This window comes from Protomyctophum bolini (assembly GCF_963924005.1).
Source record: "Protomyctophum bolini genome assembly, chromosome: 10".
NCBI lineage: Eukaryota > Metazoa > Chordata > Actinopteri > Myctophiformes > Myctophidae > Protomyctophum > Protomyctophum bolini.
In genome coordinates this window covers 46058568-46081850 of record NC_137871.1, presented here as the reverse complement: position 1 = coordinate 46081850, position 23283 = coordinate 46058568, and the positions used below count along the sequence as shown (strand labels likewise).

Genomic DNA, 23283 nt, shown 5'->3' with positions numbered 1-23283 from the left:
CACGGTCCAAAATGATGAGAAACGAGGCTAACTTTTTTTTTCAAAATTTCAAAAAACATGGGCTATAACCCACCGTTTTTTTCATTTTTCATTTTTTTCAAGTCCTCAAAAATGATGAAAAACGGCGTGCCATAGTATGCCGTACGATATGGGCTATAGCCCACGGTCCAAAATGATGAGAAACGAGGCTAACTTTTTTTTTCAAAATTTCAAAAAACATGGGCTATAACCCACCGTTTTTTTCATTTTTCATTTTTTTTAAATCCTCAAAAATGATGAAAAACGGCGTGCCATAGTATGCCGTACGATATGGGCTATAGCCCACGGTCCAAAATGATGAGAAACGAGGCTAACTTTTTTTTTCAAAATTTCAAAAAACATGGGCTATAACCCACCGTTTTTTTCATTTTTCATTTTTTTCAAATCCTCAAAAATGATCAAAAACGGCGTGCCATAGTATGCCGTACGATATGGGCTATAGCCCACGGTCCAAAATGATGAGAAACGAGGCTAACTTTTTTTTTCAAAATTTCAAAAAACATGGGCTATAACCCACCGTTTTTTTCATTTTTCATTTTTTTCAAATCCTCAAAAATGATGAAAAACGGCGTGCCATAGTATGCCGTACGATATGGGCTATAGCCCACGGTCCAAAATGATGAGAAACGAGGCTAACTTTTTTTTTCAAAATTTCAAAAAACATGGGCTATAACCCACCGTTTTTTTAATTTTTCATTTTTTTCAAATCCTCAAAAATGATGAAAAACGGCGTGCCATAGTATGCCGTACGATATGGGCTATAGCCCACGGTCCAAAATGATGAGAAACGAGGCTAACTTTTTTTTTCAAAATTTCAAAAAACATGGGCTATAACCCACCGTTTTTTTAATTTTTATTTTTTTTCAAATCCTCAAAAATGATGAAAAACGCCGTGCCATAGTATGCCGTACGATATGGGCTATAGCCCACGGTCCAAAATGATGAGAAACGAGGCTAACTTTTTTTTTTCAAAATTTCAAAAAACATGGGCTATAACCCACCGTTTTTTTCATTTTTCATTTTTTTCAAATCCTCAAAAATGAAGAAAAACGGCGTGCCATAGTATGCCGTACGATATGGGCTATAGCCCACGGTCCAAAATGATGAGAAACGAGGCTAACTTTTTTTTTCAAAATTTCAAAAAACATGGGCTATAACCCACCGTTTTTTTCATTTTTCATTTTTTTCAAATCCTCAAAAATGATGAAAAACGGCGTGCCATAGTATGCCGTATGATATGGGCTATAGCCCACGGTCCAAAATGATGAGAAACGAGGCTAACTTTTTTTTTCAAAATTTCAAAAAACATGGGCTATAACCCACCGTTTTTTTCATTTTTCATTTTTTTCAAATCCTCAAAAATAATGAAAAACGGCGTGCCATAGTATGCCGTACGATATGGGCTATAGCCCACGGTCCAAAATGATGAGAAACGAGGCTAACTTTTTTTTTCAAAATTTCAAAAAACATGGGCTATAACCCACCGTTTTTTTAATTTTTAATTTTTTTCAAATCCTCAAAAATGATGAAAAACGCCGTGCCATAGTATGCCGTACGATATGGGCTATAGCCCACGGTCCAAAATGATGAGAAACGAGGCTAACTTTTTTTTTTCAAAATTTCAAAAAACATGGGCTATAACCCACCGTTTTTTTCATTTTTCATTTTTTTCAAATCCTCAAAAATGAAGAAAAACGGCGTGCCATAGTATGCCGTACGATATGGGCTATAGCCCACGGTCCAAAATGATGAGAAACGAGGCTAACTTTTTTTTTCAAAATTTCAAAAAACATGGGCTATAACCCATCGTTTTTTTCATTTTTCATTTTTTTCAAATCCTCAAAAATAATGAAAAACGGCGTGCCATGGTATGCCGTACGATATGGGCTATAGCCCACGGTCCAAAATGATGAGAAACGAGGCTAACTTTTTTTTCAAAATTTCAAAAAACATGGGCTATAACCCACCGTTTTTTTAATTTTTCATTTTTTTCAAATCCTCAAAAATGATGAAAAACGGCGTGCCATAGTATGCCGTACGATATGGGCTATAGCCCACGGTCCAAAATGATGAGAAACGAGGCTAACTTTTTTTTTCAAAATTTCAAAAAACATGGGCTATAACCCACCGTTTTTTTAATTTTTCATTTTTTTCAAATCCTCAAAAATGATGAAAAACGGCGTGCCATATTATGCCGTACGATATGGGCTATAGCCCACGGTCCAAAATGATGAGAAACGAGGCTAACTTTTTTTTTCAAAATTTCAAAAAACATGGGCTATAACCCACCGTTTTTTTCATTTTTCATTTTTTTCAAATCCTCAAAAATGATGAAAAACGGCGTGCCATAGTATGCCGTACGATATGGGCTATAGCCCACGGTCCAAAATGATGAGAAACGAGGCTAACTTTTTTTTTCAAAATTTCAAAAAACATGGGCTATAACCCACCGTTTTTTTAATTTTTAATTTTTTTCAAGTCCTCAAAAATGATGAAAAACGGCGTGCCATAGTATGCCGTACGATATGGGCTATAGCCCACGGTCCAAAATGATGAGAAACGAGGCTAACTTTTTTTTTCAAAATTTCAAAAAACATGGGCTATAACCCACCGTTTTTTTAATTTTTAATTTTTTTCAAGTCCTCAAAAATGATGAAAAACGGCGTGCCATAGTATGCCGTACGATATGGGCTATAGCCCACGGTCCAAAATGATGAGAAACGAGGCTAACTTTTTTTTTCAAAATTTCAAAAAACATGGGCTATAACCCACCGTTTTTTTCATTTTTCATTTTTTTCAAATCCTCAAAAATGATCAAAAACGGCGTGCCATAGTATGCCGTACGATATGGGCTATAGCCCACGGTCCAAAATGATGAGAAACGAGGCTAACTTTTTTTTTCAAAATTTCAAAAAACATGGGCTATAACCCACCGTTTTTTTCATTTTTCATTTTTTTCAAATCCTCAAAAATAATGAAAAACGGCGTGCCATAGTATGCCGTACGATATGGGCTATAGCCCACGGTCCAAAATGATGAGAAACGAGGCTAACTTTTTTTTTCAAAATTTCAAAAAACATGGGCTATAACCCACCGTTTTTTTCATTTTTCATTTTTTTCAAGTCCTCAAAAATGATGAAAAACGGCGTGCCATAGTATGCCGTACGATATGGGCTATAGCCCACGGTCCAAAATGATGAGAAACGAGGCTAACTTTTTTTTTCAAAATTTCAAAAAACATGGGCTATAACCCACCGTTTTTTTCATTTTTCATTTTTTTCAAATCCTCAAAAATGATCAAAAACGGCGTGCCATAGTATGCCGTACGATATGGGCTATAGCCCACGGTCCAAAATGATGAGAAACGAGGCTAACTTTTTTTTTCAAAATTTAAAAAAACATGGGCTATAACCCACCGTTTTTTTCATTTTTCATTTTTTTCAAATCCTCAAAAATGATGAAAAACGGCGTGCCATAGTATGCCGTATGATATGGGCTATAGCCCACGGTCCAAAATGATGAGAAACGAGGCTAACTTTTTTTTTCAAAATTTCAAAAAACATGGGCTATAACCCACCGTTTTTTTCATTTTTCATTTTTTTCAAATCCTCAAAAATAATGAAAAACGGCGTGCCATAGTATGCCGTACGATATGGGCTATAGCCCACGGTCCAAAATGATGAGAAACGAGGCTAACTTTTTTTTCAAAATTTCAAAAAACATGGGCTATAACCCACCGTTTTTTTAATTTTTCATTTTTTTCAAATCCTCAAAAATGATGAAAAACGGCGTGCCATAGTATGCCGTACGATATGGGCTATAGCCCACGGTCCAAAATGATGAGAAACGAGGCTAACTTTTTTTTTCAAAATTTCAAAAAACATGGGCTATAACCCACCGTTTTTTTAATTTTTCATTTTTTTCAAATCCTCAAAAATGATGAAAAACGGCGTGCCATAGTATGCCGTACGATATGGGCTATAGCCCACGGTCCAAAATGATGAGAAACGAGGCTAACTTTTTTTTTCAAAATTTCAAAAAACATGGGCTATAACCCACCGTTTTTTAAATTTTAAATTTTTTTCAAATCCTCAAAAATGATGAAAAACGCCGTGCCATAGTATGCCGTACGATATGGGCTATAGCCCACGGTCCAAAATGATGAGAAACGAGGCTAACTTTTTTTTTTCAAAATTTCAAAAAACATGGGCTATAACCCACCGTTTTTTTCATTTTTCATTTTTTTCAAATCCTCAAAAATGAAGAAAAACGGCGTGCCATAGTATGCCGTACGATATGGGCTATAGCCCACGGTCCAAAATGATGAGAAACGAGGCTAACTTTTTTTTTCAAAATTTCAAAAAACATGGGCTATAACCCATCGTTTTTTTCATTTTTCATTTTTTTCAAATCCTCAAAAATAATGAAAAACGGCGTGCCATGGTATGCCGTACGATATGGGCTATAGCCCACGGTCCAAAATGATGAGAAACGAGGCTAACTTTTTTTTCAAAATTTCAAAAAACATGGGCTATAACCCACCGTTTTTTTAATTTTTCATTTTTTTCAAATCCTCAAAAATGATGAAAAACGGCGTGCCATAGTATGCCGTACGATATGGGCTATAGCCCACGGTCCAAAATGATGAGAAACGAGGCTAACTTTTTTTTTCAAAATTTCAAAAAACATGGGCTATAACCCACCGTTTTTTTCATTTTTCATTTTTTTCAAATCCTCAAAAATGATGAAAAACGGCGTGCCATAGTATGCCGTACGATATGGGCTATAGCCCACGGTCCAAAATGATGAGAAACGAGGCTAACTTTTTTTTTCAAAATTTCAAAAAACATGGGCTATAACCCACCGTTTTTTTAATTTTTCATTTTTTTCAAATCCTCAAAAATGATGAAAAACGGCGTGCCATAGTATGCCGTACGATATGGGCTATAGCCCACGGTCCAAAATGATGAGAAACGAGGCTAACTTTTTTTTTCAAAATTTCAAAAAACATGGGCTATAACCCACCGTTTTTTTCATTTTTCATTTTTTTCAAATCCTCAAAAATGATGAAAAACGGCGTGCCATAGTATGCCGTACGATATGGGCTATAGCCCACGGTCCAAAATGATGAGAAACGAGGCTAACTTTTTTTTTCAAAATTTCAAAAAACATGGGCTATAACCCACCGTTTTTTTAATTTTTCATTTTTTTCAAATCCTCAAAAATGATGAAAAACGGCGTGCCATAGTATGCCGTACGATATGGGCTATAGCCCACGGTCCAAAATGATGAGAAACGAGGCTAACTTTTTTTTTCAAAATTTCAAAAAACATGGGCTATAACCCACCGTTTTTTTAATTTTTAATTTTTTTCAAATCCTCAAAAATGATGAAAAACGCCGTGCCATAGTATGCCGTACGATATGGGCTATAGCCCACGGTCCAAAATGATGAGAAACGAGGCTAACTTTTTTTTTTCAAAATTTCAAAAAACATGGGCTATAACCCACCGTTTTTTTCATTTTTCATTTTTTTCAAATCCTCAAAAATGAAGAAAAACGGCGTGCCATAGTATGCCGTACGATATGGGCTATAGCCCACGGTCCAAAATGATGAGAAACGAGGCTAACTTTTTTTTTCAAAATTTCAAAAAACATGGGCTATAACCCACCGTTTTTTTCATTTTTCATTTTTTTCAAATCCTCAAAAATGATCAAAAACGGCGTGCCATAGTATGCCGTACGATATGGGCTATAGCCCACGGTCCAAAATGATGAGAAACGAGGCTAACTTTTTTTTTCAAAATTTCAAAAAACATGGGCTATAACCCACCGTTTTTTTCATTTTTCATTTTTTTCAAATCCTCAAAAATGATGAAAAACGGCGTGCCATAGTATGCCGTATGATATGGGCTATAGCCCACGGTCCAAAATGATGAGAAACGAGGCTAACTTTTTTTTTCAAAATTTCAAAAAACATGGGCTATAACCCACCGTTTTTTTCATTTGTCATTTTTTTCAAATCCTCAAAAATAATGAAAAACGGCGTGCCATAGTATGCCGTACGATATGGGCTATAGCCCACGGTCCAAAATGATGAGAAACGAGGCTAACTTTTTTTTTCAAAATTTCAAAAAACATGGGCTATAACCCACCGTTTTTTTAATTTTTAATTTTTTTCAAATCCTCAAAAATGATGAAAAACGCCGTGCCATAGTATGCCGTACGATATGGGCTATAGCCCACGGTCCAAAATGATGAGAAACGAGGCTAACTTTTTTTTTTCAAAATTTCAAAAAACATGGGCTATAACCCACCGTTTTTTTCATTTTTCATTTTTTTCAAATCCTCAAAAATGAAGAAAAACGGCGTGCCATAGTATGCCGTACGATATGGGCTATAGCCCACGGTCCAAAATGATGAGAAACGAGGCTAACTTTTTTTTTCAAAATTTCAAAAAACATGGGCTATAACCCATCGTTTTTTTCATTTTTCATTTTTTTCAAATCCTCAAAAATAATGAAAAACGGCGTGCCATGGTATGCCGTACGATATGGGCTATAGCCCACGGTCCAAAATGATGAGAAACGAGGCTAACTTTTTTTTCAAAATTTCAAAAAACATGGGCTATAACCCACCGTTTTTTTAATTTTTCATTTTTTTCAAATCCTCAAAAATGATGAAAAACGGCGTGCCATAGTATGCCGTACGATATGGGCTATAGCCCACGGTCCAAAATGATGAGAAACGAGGCTAACTTTTTTTTTCAAAATTTCAAAAAACATGGGCTATAACCCACCGTTTTTTTAATTTTTCATTTTTTTCAAATCCTCAAAAATGATGAAAAACGGCGTGCCATATTATGCCGTACGATATGGGCTATAGCCCACGGTCCAAAATGATGAGAAACGAGGCTAACTTTTTTTTTCAAAATTTCAAAAAACATGGGCTATAACCCACCGTTTTTTTCATTTTTCATTTTTTTCAAATCCTCAAAAATGATGAAAAACGGCGTGCCATAGTATGCCGTACGATATGGGCTATAGCCCACGGTCCAAAATGATGAGAAACGAGGCTAACTTTTTTTTTCAAAATTTCAAAAAACATGGGCTATAACCCACCGTTTTTTTAATTTTTCATTTTTTTCAAGTCCTCAAAAATGATGAAAAACGGCGTGCCATAGTATGCCGTACGATATGGGCTATAGCCCACGGTCCAAAATGATGAGAAACGAGGCTAACTTTTTTTTTCAAAATTTCAAAAAACATGGGCTATAACCCACCGTTTTTTTAATTTTTAATTTTTTTCAAGTCCTCAAAAATGATGAAAAACGGCGTGCCATAGTATGCCGTACGATATGGGCTATAGCCCACGGTCCAAAATGATGAGAAACGAGGCTAACTTTTTTTTTCAAAATTTCAAAAAACATGGGCTATAACCCACCGTTTTTTTCATTTTTCATTTTTTTCAAATCCTCAAAAATGATCAAAAACGGCGTGCCATAGTATGCCGTACGATATGGGCTATAGCCCACGGTCCAAAATGATGAGAAACGAGGCTAACTTTTTTTTTCAAAATTTCAAAAAACATGGGCTATAACCCACCGTTTTTTTCATTTTTCATTTTTTTCAAATCCTCAAAAATAATGAAAAACGGCGTGCCATAGTATGCCGTACGATATGGGCTATAGCCCACGGTCCAAAATGATGAGAAACGAGGCTAACTTTTTTTTTCAAAATTTCAAAAAACATGGGCTATAACCCACCGTTTTTTTCATTTTTCATTTTTTTCAAGTCCTCAAAAATGATGAAAAACGGCGTGCCATAGTATGCCGTACGATATGGGCTATAGCCCACGGTCCAAAATGATGAGAAACGAGGCTAACTTTTTTTTTCAAAATTTCAAAAAACATGGGCTATAACCCACCGTTTTTTTCATTTTTCATTTTTTTCAAATCCTCAAAAATGATCAAAAACGGCGTGCCATAGTATGCCGTACGATATGGGCTATAGCCCACGGTCCAAAATGATGAGAAACGAGGCTAACTTTTTTTTTCAAAATTTAAAAAAACATGGGCTATAACCCACCGTTTTTTTCATTTTTCATTTTTTTCAAATCCTCAAAAATGATGAAAAACGGCGTGCCATAGTATGCCGTATGATATGGGCTATAGCCCACGGTCCAAAATGATGAGAAACGAGGCTAACTTTTTTTTTCAAAATTTCAAAAAACATGGGCTATAACCCACCGTTTTTTTCATTTTTCATTTTTTTCAAATCCTCAAAAATAATGAAAAACGGCGTGCCATAGTATGCCGTACGATATGGGCTATAGCCCACGGTCCAAAATGATGAGAAACGAGGCTAACTTTTTTTTCAAAATTTCAAAAAACATGGGCTATAACCCACCGTTTTTTTAATTTTTCATTTTTTTCAAATCCTCAAAAATGATGAAAAACGGCGTGCCATAGTATGCCGTACGATATGGGCTATAGCCCACGGTCCAAAATGATGAGAAACGAGGCTAACTTTTTTTTTCAAAATTTCAAAAAACATGGGCTATAACCCACCGTTTTTTTAATTTTTCATTTTTTTCAAATCCTCAAAAATGATGAAAAACGGCGTGCCATAGTATGCCGTACGATATGGGCTATAGCCCACGGTCCAAAATGATGAGAAACGAGGCTAACTTTTTTTTTCAAAATTTCAAAAAACATGGGCTATAACCCACCGTTTTTTAAATTTTAAATTTTTTTCAAATCCTCAAAAATGATGAAAAACGCCGTGCCATAGTATGCCGTACGATATGGGCTATAGCCCACGGTCCAAAATGATGAGAAACGAGGCTAACTTTTTTTTTTCAAAATTTCAAAAAACATGGGCTATAACCCACCGTTTTTTTCATTTTTCATTTTTTTCAAATCCTCAAAAATGAAGAAAAACGGCGTGCCATAGTATGCCGTACGATATGGGCTATAGCCCACGGTCCAAAATGATGAGAAACGAGGCTAACTTTTTTTTTCAAAATTTCAAAAAACATGGGCTATAACCCATCGTTTTTTTCATTTTTCATTTTTTTCAAATCCTCAAAAATAATGAAAAACGGCGTGCCATGGTATGCCGTACGATATGGGCTATAGCCCACGGTCCAAAATGATGAGAAACGAGGCTAACTTTTTTTTCAAAATTTCAAAAAACATGGGCTATAACCCACCGTTTTTTTAATTTTTCATTTTTTTCAAATCCTCAAAAATGATGAAAAACGGCGTGCCATAGTATGCCGTACGATATGGGCTATAGCCCACGGTCCAAAATGATGAGAAACGAGGCTAACTTTTTTTTTCAAAATTTCAAAAAACATGGGCTATAACCCACCGTTTTTTAAATTTTTCATTTTTTTCAAATCCTCAAAAATGATGAAAAACGGCGTGCCATAGTATGCCGTACGATATGGGCTATAGCCCACGGTCCAAAATGATGAGAAACGAGGCTAACTTTTTTTTTCAAAATTTCAAAAAACATGGGCTATAACCCACCGTTTTTTTCATTTTTCATTTTTTTCAAGTCCTCAAAAATGATGAAAAACGGCGTGCCATAGTATGCCGTACGATATGGGCTATAGCCCACGGTCCAAAATGATGAGAAACGAGGCTAACTTTTTTTTTCAAAATTTCAAAAAACATGGGCTATAACCCACCGTTTTTTTCATTTTTCATTTTTTTTAAATCCTCAAAAATGATGAAAAACGGCGTGCCATAGTATGCCGTACGATATGGGCTATAGCCCACGGTCCAAAATGATGAGAAACGAGGCTAACTTTTTTTTTCAAAATTTCAAAAAACATGGGCTATAACCCACCGTTTTTTTCATTTTTCATTTTTTTCAAATCCTCAAAAATGATCAAAAACGGCGTGCCATAGTATGCCGTACGATATGGGCTATAGCCCACGGTCCAAAATGATGAGAAACGAGGCTAACTTTTTTTTTCAAAATTTCAAAAAACATGGGCTATAACCCACCGTTTTTTTCATTTTTCATTTTTTTCAAATCCTCAAAAATAATGAAAAACGGCGTGCCATAGTATGCCGTACGATATGGGCTATAGCCCACGGTCCAAAATGATGAGAAACGAGGCTAACTTTTTTTTTCAAAATTTCAAAAAACATGGGCTATAACCCACCGTTTTTTTCATTTTTCATTTTTTTCAAGTCCTCAAAAATGATGAAAAACGGCGTGCCATAGTATGCCGTACGATATGGGCTATAGCCCACGGTCCAAAATGATGAGAAACGAGGCTAACTTTTTTTTTCAAAATTTCAAAAAACATGGGCTATAACCCACCGTTTTTTTCATTTTTCATTTTTTTCAAATCCTCAAAAATGATCAAAAACGGCGTGCCATAGTATGCCGTACGATATGGGCTATAGCCCACGGTCCAAAATGATGAGAAACGAGGCTAACTTTTTTTTTCAAAATTTCAAAAAACATGGGCTATAACCCACCGTTTTTTTCATTTTTCATTTTTTTTAAATCCTCAAAAATGATGAAAAACGGCGTGCCATAGTATGCCGTACGATATGGGCTATAGCCCACGGTCCAAAATGATGAGAAACGAGGCTAACTTTTTTTTTCAAAATTTCAAAAAACATGGGCTATAACCCACCGTTTTTTTCATTTTTCATTTTTTTCAAATCCTCAAAAATGATCAAAAACGGCGTGCCATAGTATGCCGTACGATATGGGCTATAGCCCACGGTCCAAAATGATGAGAAACGAGGCTAACTTTTTTTTTCAAAATTTCAAAAAACATGGGCTATAACCCACCGTTTTTTTCATTTTTCATTTTTTTCAAATCCTCAAAAATAATGAAAAACGGCGTGCCATAGTATGCCGTACGATATGGGCTATAGCCCACGGTCCAAAATGATGAGAAACGAGGCTAACTTTTTTTTTCAAAATTTCAAAAAACATGGGCTATAACCCACCGTTTTTTTCATTTTTCATTTTTTTCAAGTCCTCAAAAATGATGAAAAACGGCGTGCCATAGTATGCCGTACGATATGGGCTATAGCCCACGGTCCAAAATGATGAGAAACGAGGCTAACTTTTTTTTTCAAAATTTCAAAAAACATGGGCTATAACCCACCGTTTTTTTCATTTTTCATTTTTTTCAAATCCTCAAAAATGATCAAAAACGGCGTGCCATAGTATGCCGTACGATATGGGCTATAGCCCACGGTCCAAAATGATGAGAAACGAGGCTAACTTTTTTTTTCAAAATTTCAAAAAACATGGGCTATAACCCACCGTTTTTTTCATTTTTCATTTTTTTCAAATCCTCAAAAATGATGAAAAACGGCGTGCCATAGTATGCCGTATGATATGGGCTAAAGCCCACGGTCCAAAATGATGAGAAACGAGGCTAACTTTTTTTTCAAAATTTCAAAAAACATGGGCTATAACCCACCGTTTTTTTCATTTTTCATTTTTTTCAAATCCTCAAAAATGATGAAAAACGGCGTGCCATAGTATGCCGTACGATATGGGCTATAGCCCACGGTCCAAAATGATGAGAAACGAGGCTAACTTTTTTTTTCAAAATTTCAAAAAACATGGGCTATAACCCACCGTTTTTTAAATTTTTCATTTTTTTCAAATCCTCAAAAATGATGAAAAACGGCGTGCCATAGTATGCCGTACGATATGGGCTATAGCCCACGGTCCAAAATGATGAGAAACGAGGCTAACTTTTTTTTTCAAAATTTCAAAAAACATGGGCTATAACCCACCGTTTTTTTCATTTTTCATTTTTTTCAAGTCCTCAAAAATGATGAAAAACGGCGTGCCATAGTATGCCGTACGATATGGGCTATAGCCCACGGTCCAAAATGATGAGAAACGAGGCTAACTTTTTTTTTCAAAATTTCAAAAAACATGGGCTATAACCCACCGTTTTTTTCATTTTTCATTTTTTTTAAATCCTCAAAAATGATGAAAAACGGCGTGCCATAGTATGCCGTACGATATGGGCTATAGCCCACGGTCCAAAATGATGAGAAACGAGGCTAACTTTTTTTTTCAAAATTTCAAAAAACATGGGCTATAACCCACCGTTTTTTTCATTTTTCATTTTTTTCAAATCCTCAAAAATGATCAAAAACGGCGTGCCATAGTATGCCGTACGATATGGGCTATAGCCCACGGTCCAAAATGATGAGAAACGAGGCTAACTTTTTTTTTCAAAATTTCAAAAAACATGGGCTATAACCCACCGTTTTTTTCATTTTTCATTTTTTTCAAATCCTCAAAAATAATGAAAAACGGCGTGCCATAGTATGCCGTACGATATGGGCTATAGCCCACGGTCCAAAATGATGAGAAACGAGGCTAACTTTTTTTTTCAAAATTTCAAAAAACATGGGCTATAACCCACCGTTTTTTTCATTTTTCATTTTTTTCAAGTCCTCAAAAATGATGAAAAACGGCGTGCCATAGTATGCCGTACGATATGGGCTATAGCCCACGGTCCAAAATGATGAGAAACGAGGCTAACTTTTTTTTTCAAAATTTCAAAAAACATGGGCTATAACCCACCGTTTTTTTCATTTTTCATTTTTTTCAAATCCTCAAAAATGATCAAAAACGGCGTGCCATAGTATGCCGTACGATATGGGCTATAGCCCACGGTCCAAAATGATGAGAAACGAGGCTAACTTTTTTTTTCAAAATTTCAAAAAACATGGGCTATAACCCACCGTTTTTTTCATTTTTCATTTTTTTCAAATCCTCAAAAATGATGAAAAACGGCGTGCCATAGTATGCCGTATGATATGGGCTAAAGCCCACGGTCCAAAATGATGAGAAACGAGGCTAACTTTTTTTTTCAAAATTTAAAAAAACATGGGCTATAACCCACCGTTTTTTTCATTTTTCATTTTTTTCAAATCCTCAAAAATAATGAAAAACGGCGTGCCATAGTATGCCGTACGATATGGGCTATAGCCCACGGTCCAAAATGATGAGAAACGAGGCTAACTTTTTTTTTCAAAATTTCAAAAAACATGGGCTATAACCCACCGTTTTTTTAATTTTTAATTTTTTTCAAATCCTCAAAAATGATGAAAAACGCCGTGCCATAGTATGCCGTACGATATGGGCTATAGCCCACGGTCCAAAATGATGAGAAACGAGGCTAACTTCTCTTACTGAGCTTCTCTTCTTCCCAGCTAAGTCCTGCCCTATGCGGGAGCTAACTATCTCCATAGACAACGCCCTGGTAACGTCTGTCCCAACAGCCAGGAATCTTGGTGTTGTCCTGGACAGTCAGCTCTCGTTCAAAACTCACATCACAGCTGTCACTCGATCCTGTAGGTTCACACTCTATAACATACGACGAATTAGACCGTTCCTCACCCAGGAATCAGCCCAGCTCCTAATCCAGACAACAGTCTTGTCAAAACTTGACTATTGTAACTCCCTCCTTACTGGCCTACCAGCATGTGCACTTAAGCCTCTCCAGCTGATCCAAAATGCTGCAGCTCGCTTGGTCTTCAACCAGCCAAAATTCTCACATGTCTCCCCCCTGCTCCGCTCCCTCCACTGGCTCCCGGTCGCTGCCCGCACAGAATACAAAACCCTGATGCTGGCATTCAAAGCAACCAAAGGTATGGCTCCCCCATATCTTGCAAGTATGATCGAACCCTACAAACCCTCCCGCTCACTCAGATCAGCCAACGCAGGGAAGCTGGAAGTACCCTCACTAAAAACGCCGGGACAACGCTCCACACGTCCCAAACTCTTCTCCCTTCTGGCTCCAAAACTGTGGAATGCACTTCCCATTGCAGTCAGAACTGCAGCATCACTCCCAATCTTCCGCCGCAGTCTGAAAACCCACCTTTTCAGACTCCATCATGGCCCATAGCACTTACCCCACCCCCTTAGATAGCAATTCTAGTAGTCATAGCACGTCATAGTACATATGTGTAGCATAGTAGTATAGATGTATAGCTTATATGTATAGTTTCATTATAGATATTCCACTGTTACTTTCTTAGCTACGCATGTTTCATGATAAATGTCTTTATGTGATGTATTCCCATGCTTTTTGTTCTTGCTTAATGTAAGTCGCTCTGGATTAAGAGCGTCTGCTAAATGCCTAAATTGTAAATTGTAACTTTTTTTTTTCAAAATTTCAAAAAACATGGGCTATAACCCACCGTTTTTTTCATTTTTCATTTTTTTCAAATCCTCAAAAATGAAGAAAAACGGCGTGCCATAGTATGCCGTACGATATGGGCTATAGCCCACGGTCCAAAATGATGAGAAACGAGGCTAACTTTTTTTTTCAAAATTTCAAAAAACATGGGCTATAACCCATCGTTTTTTTCATTTTTCATTTTTTTCAAATCCTCAAAAATAATGAAAAACGGCGTGCCATGGTATGCCGTACGATATGGGCTATAGCCCACGGTCCAAAATGATGAGAAACGAGGCTAACTTTTTTTTCAAAATTTCAAAAAACATGGGCTATAACCCACCGTTTTTTTAATTTTTCATTTTTTTCAAATCCTCAAAAATGATGAAAAACGGCGTGCCATAGTATGCCGTACGATATGGGCTATAGCCCACGGTCCAAAATGATGAGAAACGAGGCTAACTTTCTTTTTCAAAATTTCAAAAAACATGGGCTATAACCCACCGTTTTTTTAATTTTTAATTTTTTTCAAGTCCTCAAAAATGATGAAAAACGGCGTGCCATAGTATGCCGTACGATATGGGCTATAGCCCACGGTCCAAAATGATGAGAAACGAGGCTAACTTTTTTTTCAAAATTTCAAAAAACATGGGCTATAACCCACCGTTTTTTTAATTTTTCATTTTTTTCAAATCCTCAAAAATGATGAAAAACGGCGTGCCATAGTATGCCGTACGATATGGGCTATAGCCCACGGTCCAAAATGATGAGAAACGAGGCTAACTTTTTTTTTCAAAATTTCAAAAAACATGGGCTATAACCCACCGTTTTTTTAATTTTTAATTTTTTTCAAGTCCTCAAAAATGATGAAAAACGGCGTGCCATAGTATGCCGTACGATATGGGCTATAGCCCACGGTCCAAAATGATGAGAAACGAGGCTAACTTTTTTTTTCAAAATTTCAAAAAACATGGGCTATAACCCACCGTTTTTTTCATTTTTCATTTTTTTTAAATCCTCAAAAATGATGAAAAACGGCGTGCCATAGTATGCCGTACGATATGGGCTATAGCCCACGGTCCAAAATTTCAAAATTTCAAAAAACATGGGCTATAACCCACCGTTTTTTTCATTTTTCATTTTTTTTAAATCCTCAAAAATGATGAAAAACGGCGTGCCATAGTATGCCGTACGATATGGGCTATAGCCCACGGTCCAAAATGATGAGAAACGAGGCTAACTTTTTTTTTCAAAATTTCAAAAAACATGGGCTATAACCCACCGTTTTTTTCATTTTTCATTTTTTTCAAATCCTCAAAAATGATCAAAAACGGCGTGCCATAGTATGCCGTACGATATGGGCTATAGCCCACGGTCCAAAATGATGAGAAACGAGGCTAACTTTTTTTTTCAAAATTTCAAAAAACATGGGCTATAACCCACCGTTTTTTTCATTTTTCATTTTTTTCAAATCCTCAAAAATAATGAAAAACGGCGTGCCATAGTATGCCGTACGATATGGGCTATAGCCCACGGTCCAAAATGATGAGAAACGAGGCTAACTTTTTTTTTCAAAATTTCAAAAAACATGGGCTATAACCCACCGTTTTTTTCATTTTTCATTTTTTTCAAGTCCTCAAAAATGATGAAAAACGGCGTGCCATAGTATGCCGTACGATATGGGCTATAGCCCACGGTCCAAAATGATGAGAAACGAGGCTAACTTTTTTTTTCAAAATTTCAAAAAACATGGGCTATAACCCACCGTTTTTTTCATTTTTCATTTTTTTGAAATCCTCAAAAATGATGAAAAACGGCGTGCCATAGTATGCCGTACGATATGGGCTATAGCCCACGGTCCAAAATGATGAGAAACGAGGCTAACTTTTTTTTTCAAAATTTCAAAAAACATGGGCTATAACCCACCGTTTTTTTCATTTTTCATTTTTTTCAAATCCTCAAAAATGATCAAAAACGGCGTGCCATAGTATGCCGTACGATATGGGCTATAGCCCACGGTCCAAAATGATGAGAAACGAGGCTAACTTTTTTTTTCAAAATTTCTAAAAACATGGGCTATAACCCACCGTTTTTTTCATTTTTCATTTTTTTCAAATCCTCAAAAATAATGAAAAACGGCGTGCCATAGTATGCCGTACGATATGGGCTATAGCCCACGGTCCAAAATGATGAGAAACGAGGCTAACTTTTTTTTTCAAAATTTCAAAAAACATGGGCTATAACCCACCGTTTTTTTCATTTTTCATTTTTTTCAAGTCCTCAAAAATGATGAAAAACGGCGTGCCATAGTATGCCGTACGATATGGGCTATAGCCCACGGTCCAAAATGATGAGAAACGAGGCTAACTTTTTTTTTCAAAATTTCAAAAAACATGGGCTATAACCCACCGTTTTTTTCATTTTTCATTTTTTTCAAATCCTCAAAAATGATCAAAAACGGCGTGCCATAGTATGCCGTACGATATGGGCTATAGCCCACGGTCCAAAATGATGAGAAACGAGGCTAACTTTTTTTTTCAAAATTTTCAAAAAACATGGGCTATAACCCACCGTTTTTTTCATTTTTCATTTTTTTCAAATCCTCAAAAATGATGAAAAACGGCGTGCCATAGTATGCCGTATGATATGGGCTAAAGCCCACGGTCCAAAATGATGAGAAACGAGGCTAACTTTTTTTTTCAAAATTTCAAAAAACATGGGCTATAACCCACCGTTTTTTTCATTTTTCATTTTTTTCAAATCCTCAAAAATAATGAAAAACGGCGTGCCATAGTATGCCGTACGATATGGGCTATAGCCCACGGTCCAAAATGATGAGAAACGAGGCTAACTTTTTTTTTCAAAATTTCAAAAAACATGGGCTATAACCCACCGTTTTTTAAATTTTTAATTTTTTTCAAATCCTCAAAAATGATGAAAAACGCCGTGCCATAGTATGCCGTACGATATGGGCTATAGCCCACGGTCCAAAATGATGAGAAACGAGGCTAACTTTTTTTTTTCAAAATTTCAAAAAACATGGGCTATAACCCACCGTTTTTTTCATTTTTCATTTTTTTCAAATCCTCAAAAATGAAGAAAAACGGCGTGCCATAGTATGCCGTACGATATGGCCTATAGCCCACGGTCCAAAATGATGAGAAACGAGGCTAACTTTTTTTTCAAAATTTCAAAAAACATGGGCTATAACCCACCGTTTTTTTAATTTTTCATTTTTTTCAAATCCTCAAAAATGATGAAAAACGGCGTGCCATAGTATGCCGTACGATATGGGCTATAGCCCACGGTCCAAAATGATGAGAAACGAGGCTAACTTTTTTTTTCAAAATTTCAAAAAACATGGGCTATAACCCACCGTTTTTTTAATTTTTAATTTTTTTCAAATCCTCAAAAATGATGAAAAACGGCGTGCCATAGTATGCCGTACGATATGGGCTATAGCCCACGGTCCAAAATGATGAGAAACGAGGCTAACTTTTTTTTTCAAAATTTCAAAAAACATGGGCTATAACCCACCGTTTTTTTCATTTTTCATTTTTTTCAAATCCTCAAAAATAATGAAAAACGGCGTGCCATAGTATGCCGTACGATATGGGCTATAGCCCACGGTCCAAAATGATGAGAAACGAGGCTAACTTTTTTTTTCAAAATTTCAAAAAACATGGGCTATAACCCATCGTTTTTTTCATTTTTCATTTTTTTCAAATCCTCAAAAATAATGAAAAACGGCGTGCCATGGTATGCCGTACGATATGGGCTATAGCCCACGGTCCAAAATGATGAGAAACGAGGCTAACTTTTTTTTCAAAATTTCAAAAAACATGGGCTATAACCCACCGTTTTTTTAATTTTTAATTTTTTTCAAATCCTCAAAAATGATGAAAAACGGCGTGCCATAGTATGCCGTACGATATGGGCTATAGCCCACGGTCCAAAATGATGAGAAACGAGGCTAACTTTTTTTTTCAAAATTTCAAAAAACATGGGCTATAACCCACCGTTTTTTTCATTTTTCATTTTTTTCAAATCCTCAAAAATAATGAAAAACGGCGTGCCATGGTATGCCGTACGATATGGGCTATAGCCCACGGTCCAAAATGATGAGAAACGAGGCTAACTTTTTTTTCAAAATTTCAAAAAACATGGGCTATAACCCACCGTTTTTTAAATTTTTAATTTTTTTCAAATCCTCAAAAATGATGAAAAACGGCGTGCCATAGTATGCCGTACGATATGGGCTATAGCCCACGGTCCAAAATGATGAGAAACGAGGCTAACTTTTTTTTTCAAAATTTCAAAAAACATGGGCTATAACCCACCGTTTTTTTCATTTTTCATTTTTTTCAAATCCTCAAAAATGATGAAAAACGGCGTGCCATAGTATGCCGTACGATATGGGCTATAGCCCACGGTCCAAAATGATGAGAAACGAGGCAAACTTTTTTTTTCAAAATTTCAAAAAACATGGGCTATAACCCACCGTTTTTTTCATTTTTCATTTTTTTCAAATCCTCAAAAATGATGAAAAACGGCGTGCCATAGTATGCCGTACGATATGGGCTATAGCCCACGGTCCAAAATGATGAGAAACGAGGCTAACTTTTTTTTTTTTAATTTAAAAAAACATGGGCTATAACCCACCGTTTTTTTTCATTTTTCATTTTTTTCAAATCCTCAAAAATGATGAAAAACGGCGTGCCATAGTATGCCGTACGATATGGGCTATAGCCCACGGTCCAAAATGATGAGAAACGAGGCTAACTTTTTTTTTCAAAATTTCAAAAAACATGGGCTATAACCCACGGTTTTTTTCATTTTTCATTTTTTTCAAGTCCTCAAAAATGATGAAAAACGGCGTGCCATAGTATGCCGTACGATATGGGCTATAGCCCACGGTCCAAAATGATGAGAAACGAGGCTAACTTTTTTTTTCAAAATTTCAAAAAACATGGGCTATAACCCACCGTTTTTTTCATTTTTCATTTTTTTCAAATCCTCAAAAATGATCAAAAACGGCGTGCCATAGTATGCCGTACGATATGGGCTATAGCCCACGGTCCAAAATGATGAGAAACGAGGCTAACTTTTTTTTTCAAAATTTCAAAAAACATGGGCTATAACCCACCGTTTTTTTCATTTTTCATTTTTTTCAAATCCTCAAAAATAATGAAAAACGGCGTGCCATAGTATGCCGTACGATATGGGCTATAGCCCACGGTCCAAAATGATGAGAAACGAGGCTAACTTTTTTTTTCAAAATTTCAAAAAACATGGGCTATAACCCACCGTTTTTTTAATTTTTAATTTTTTTCAAATCCTCAAAAATGATGAAAAACGCCGTGCCATAGTATGCCGTACGATATGGGCTATAGCCCACGGTCCAAAATGATGAGAAACGAGGCTAACTTTTTTTTTTCAAAATTTCAAAAAACATGGGCTATAACCCACCGTTTTTTTCATTTTTCATTTTTTTCAAATCCTCAAAAATGAAGAAAAACGGCGTGCCATAGTATGCCGTACGATATGGGCTATAGCCCACGGTCCAAAATGATGAGAAACGAGGCTAACTTTTTTTTTCAAAATTTCAAAAAACATGGGCTATAACCCATCGTTTTTTTCATTTTTCATTTTTTTCAAATCCTCAAAAATAATGAAAAACGGCGTGCCATGGTATGCCGTACGATATGGGCTATAGCCCACGGTCCAAAATGATGAGAAACGAGGCTAACTTTTTTTTCAAAATTTCAAAAAACATGGGCTATAACCCACCGTTTTTTTAATTTTTCATTTTTTTCAAATCCTCAAAAATGATGAAAAACGGCGTGCCATAGTATGCCGTACGATATGGGCTATAGCCCACGGTCCAAAATGATGAGAAACGAGGCTAACTTTTTTTTTCAAAATTTCAAAAAACATGGGCTATAACCCACCGTTTTTTTAATTTTTCATTTTTTTCAAATCCTCAAAAATGATGAAAAACGGCGTGCCATAGTATGCCGTACGATATGGGCTATAGCCCACGGTCCAAAATGATGAGAAACGAGGCTAACTTTTTTTTTCAAAATTTCAAAAAACATGGGCTATAACCCACCGTTTTTTTCATTTTTCATTTTTTTCAAATCCTCAAAAATGATGAAAAACGGCGTGCCATAGTATGCCGTACGATATGGGCTATAGCCCACGGTCCAAAATGATGAGAAACGAGGCTAACTTTTTTTTTCAAAATTTCAAAAAACATGGGCTATAACCCACCGTTTTTTTAATTTTTAATTTTTTTCAAGTCCTCAAAAATGATGAAAAACGGCGTGCCATAGTATGCCGTACGATATGGGCTATAGCCCACGGTCCAAAATGATGAGAAACGAGGCTAACTTTTTTTTTCAAAATTTCAAAAAACATGGGCTATAACCCACCGTTTTTTTCATTTTTCATTTTTTTCAAATCCTCAAAAATGATCAAAAACGGCGTGCCATAGTATGCCGTACGATATGGGCTATAGCCCACGGTCCAAAATGATGAGAAACGAGGCTAACTTTTTTTTTCAAAATTTAAAAAAACATGGGCTATAACCCACCGTTTTTTTCATTTTTCATTTTTTTCAAATCCTCAAAAATGATGAAAAACGGCGTGCCATAGTATGCCGTATGATATGGGCTATAGCCCACGGTCCAAAATGATGAGAAACGAGGCTAACTTTTTTTTTCAAAATTTCAAAAAACATGGGCTATAACCCACCGTTTTTTTTCATTTTTCATTTTTTTCAAATCCTCAAAAATAATGAAAAACGGCGTGCCATAGTATGCCGTACGATATGGGCTATAGCCCACGGTCCAAAATGATGAGAAACGAGGCTAACTTTTTTTTTCAAAATTTCAAAAAACATGGGCTATAACCCATCGTTTTTTTCATTTTTCATTTTTTTCAAATCCTCAAAAATAATGAAAAACGGCGTGCCATGGTATGCCGTACGATATGGGCTATAGCCCACGGTCCAAAATGATGAGAAACGAGGCTAACTTTTTTTTCAAAATTTCAAAAAACATGGGCTATAACCCACCGTTTTTTTAATTTTTAATTTTTTTCAAATCCTCAAAAATGATGAAAAACGGCGTGCCATAGTATGCCGTACGATATGGGCTATAGCCCACGGTCCAAAATGATGAGAAACGAGGCTAACTTTTTTTTTCAAAATTTCAAAAAACATGGGCTATAACCCACCGTTTTTTTCATTTTTCATTTTTTTCAAATCCTCAAAAATGATGAAAAACGGCGTGCCATAGTATGCCGTACGATATGGGCTATAGCCCACGGTCCAAAATGATGAGAAACGAGGCAAACTTTTTTTTTCAAAATTTCAAAAAACATGGGCTATAACCCACCGTTTTTTTCATTTTTCATTTTTTTCAAATCCTCAAAAATGATGAAAAACGGCGTGCCATAGTATGCCGTACGATATGGGCTATAGCCCACGGTCCAAAATGATGAGAAACGAGGCTAACTTTTTTTTTCAAAATTTCAAAAAACATGGGCTATAACCCACCGTTTTTTTCATTTTTCATTTTTTTCAAATCCTCAAAAATGATGAAAAACGGCGTGCCATAGTATGCCGTACGATATGGGCTATAGCCCACGGTCCAAAATGATGAGAAACGAGGCAAACTTTTTTTTTCAAAATTTCAAAAAACATGGGCTATAACCCACCGTTTTTTTAATTTTTCATTTTTTTCAAATCCTCAAAAATGATGAAAAACGGCGTGCCATAGTATGCCGTACGATATGGGCTATAGCCCACGGTCCAAAATGATGAGAAACGAGGCTAACTTTTTTTTTCAAAATTTCAAAAAACATGGGCTATAACCCACCGTTTTTTTAATTTTTCATTTTTTTCAAATCCTCAAAAATGATGAAAAACGGCGTGCCATAGTATGCCGTACGATATGGGCTATAGCCCACGGTCCAAAATGATGAGAAACGAGGCTAACTTTTTTTTTCAAAATTTCAAAAAACATGGGCTATAACCCACCGTTTTTTTCATTTTTCATTTTTTTCAAATCCTCAAAAATGATGAAAAACGGCGTGCCATAGTATGCCGTACGATATGGGCTATAGCCCACGGTCCAAAATGATGAGAAACGAGGCTAACTTTTTTTTTCAAAATTTCAAAAAACATGGGCTATAACCCACCGTTTTTTTCATTTTAAATTTTTTTCAAGTCCTCAAAAATGATGAAAAACGGCGTGCCATAGTATGCCGTACGATATGGGCTATAGCCCACGGTCCAAAATGATGAGAAACGAGGCAAACTTTTTTTTCCAAAATTTCCTATGGCACGCCGTTTTTCATAATTTTTGAGGATTTGAAAAAAATGAAAAATGAAAAAAACGGTGGGTTTAGTTTAAAGTACTGACACAGTAACTGACACAACCAACGTGACAGACAGTGACTTCATTCATATTTTCCAGATCAAAGACACAGTGATGATGTCACAGTGATGTCATCACAGTGTAGAAACAACATGTTCTACAAATGACCTTCAAAATGTCTCCAAGGTCACCGACCCCCCCCCCCACCACCACACACACACACACACACACACACACACACACACACACACACACACACACACACACACACACACACACACACACACACACACACACACACACACACACACACACACACACACACACACACACACACACACACACACACACAACCACCATCACCACGCACGCACGCACACGTCAAGAAACCTCTGTAGTTTAACTAGAGATGCACATGTATAATAATATTATTATTAGCATATCGAAATCGACCATGAAAATGCCACATCAGTATCGAACCAATTTATTTAAATAATACAGGTTATTTTCACCCGATATTGATGACGAATGTGTCTGTCTGTCTGACCTGTCTGACCTGTCTGTCTGACCGACCTGTCTGTCTGTCTGTCTGTCTGACCTGTCTGCCTGTCTGTCTCTTTTTATAGCACGATTTTTAGAACCCATTTTTAGGTCTGCTATTTTTCAACA

At 36.3% G+C, this 23283-nt stretch overlaps 1 protein-coding gene and 1 long non-coding RNA gene across 4 annotated transcripts in view; one reads left to right on the top strand and one right to left on the bottom strand.

Annotated features, from left to right (window-relative positions):
* Positions 1-23283, top strand: part of LOC308323011 — a 411264-nt gene that overhangs the window by 200370 nt on the left and 187611 nt on the right. The gene's annotated exons all lie outside the window — the stretch shown is intronic.
* Positions 23083-23283, bottom strand: part of LOC308322506 (uncharacterized protein) — a 10386-nt gene continuing 10185 nt past the window's right edge. For all 3 annotated transcript variants that reach the window (XR_013964728.1, XM_080773797.1, XM_080773798.1), the window contains one exon: positions 23083-23283. This exon is cut by the window's right edge. The gene's annotated coding sequence lies outside the window, so the exon portion shown is untranslated.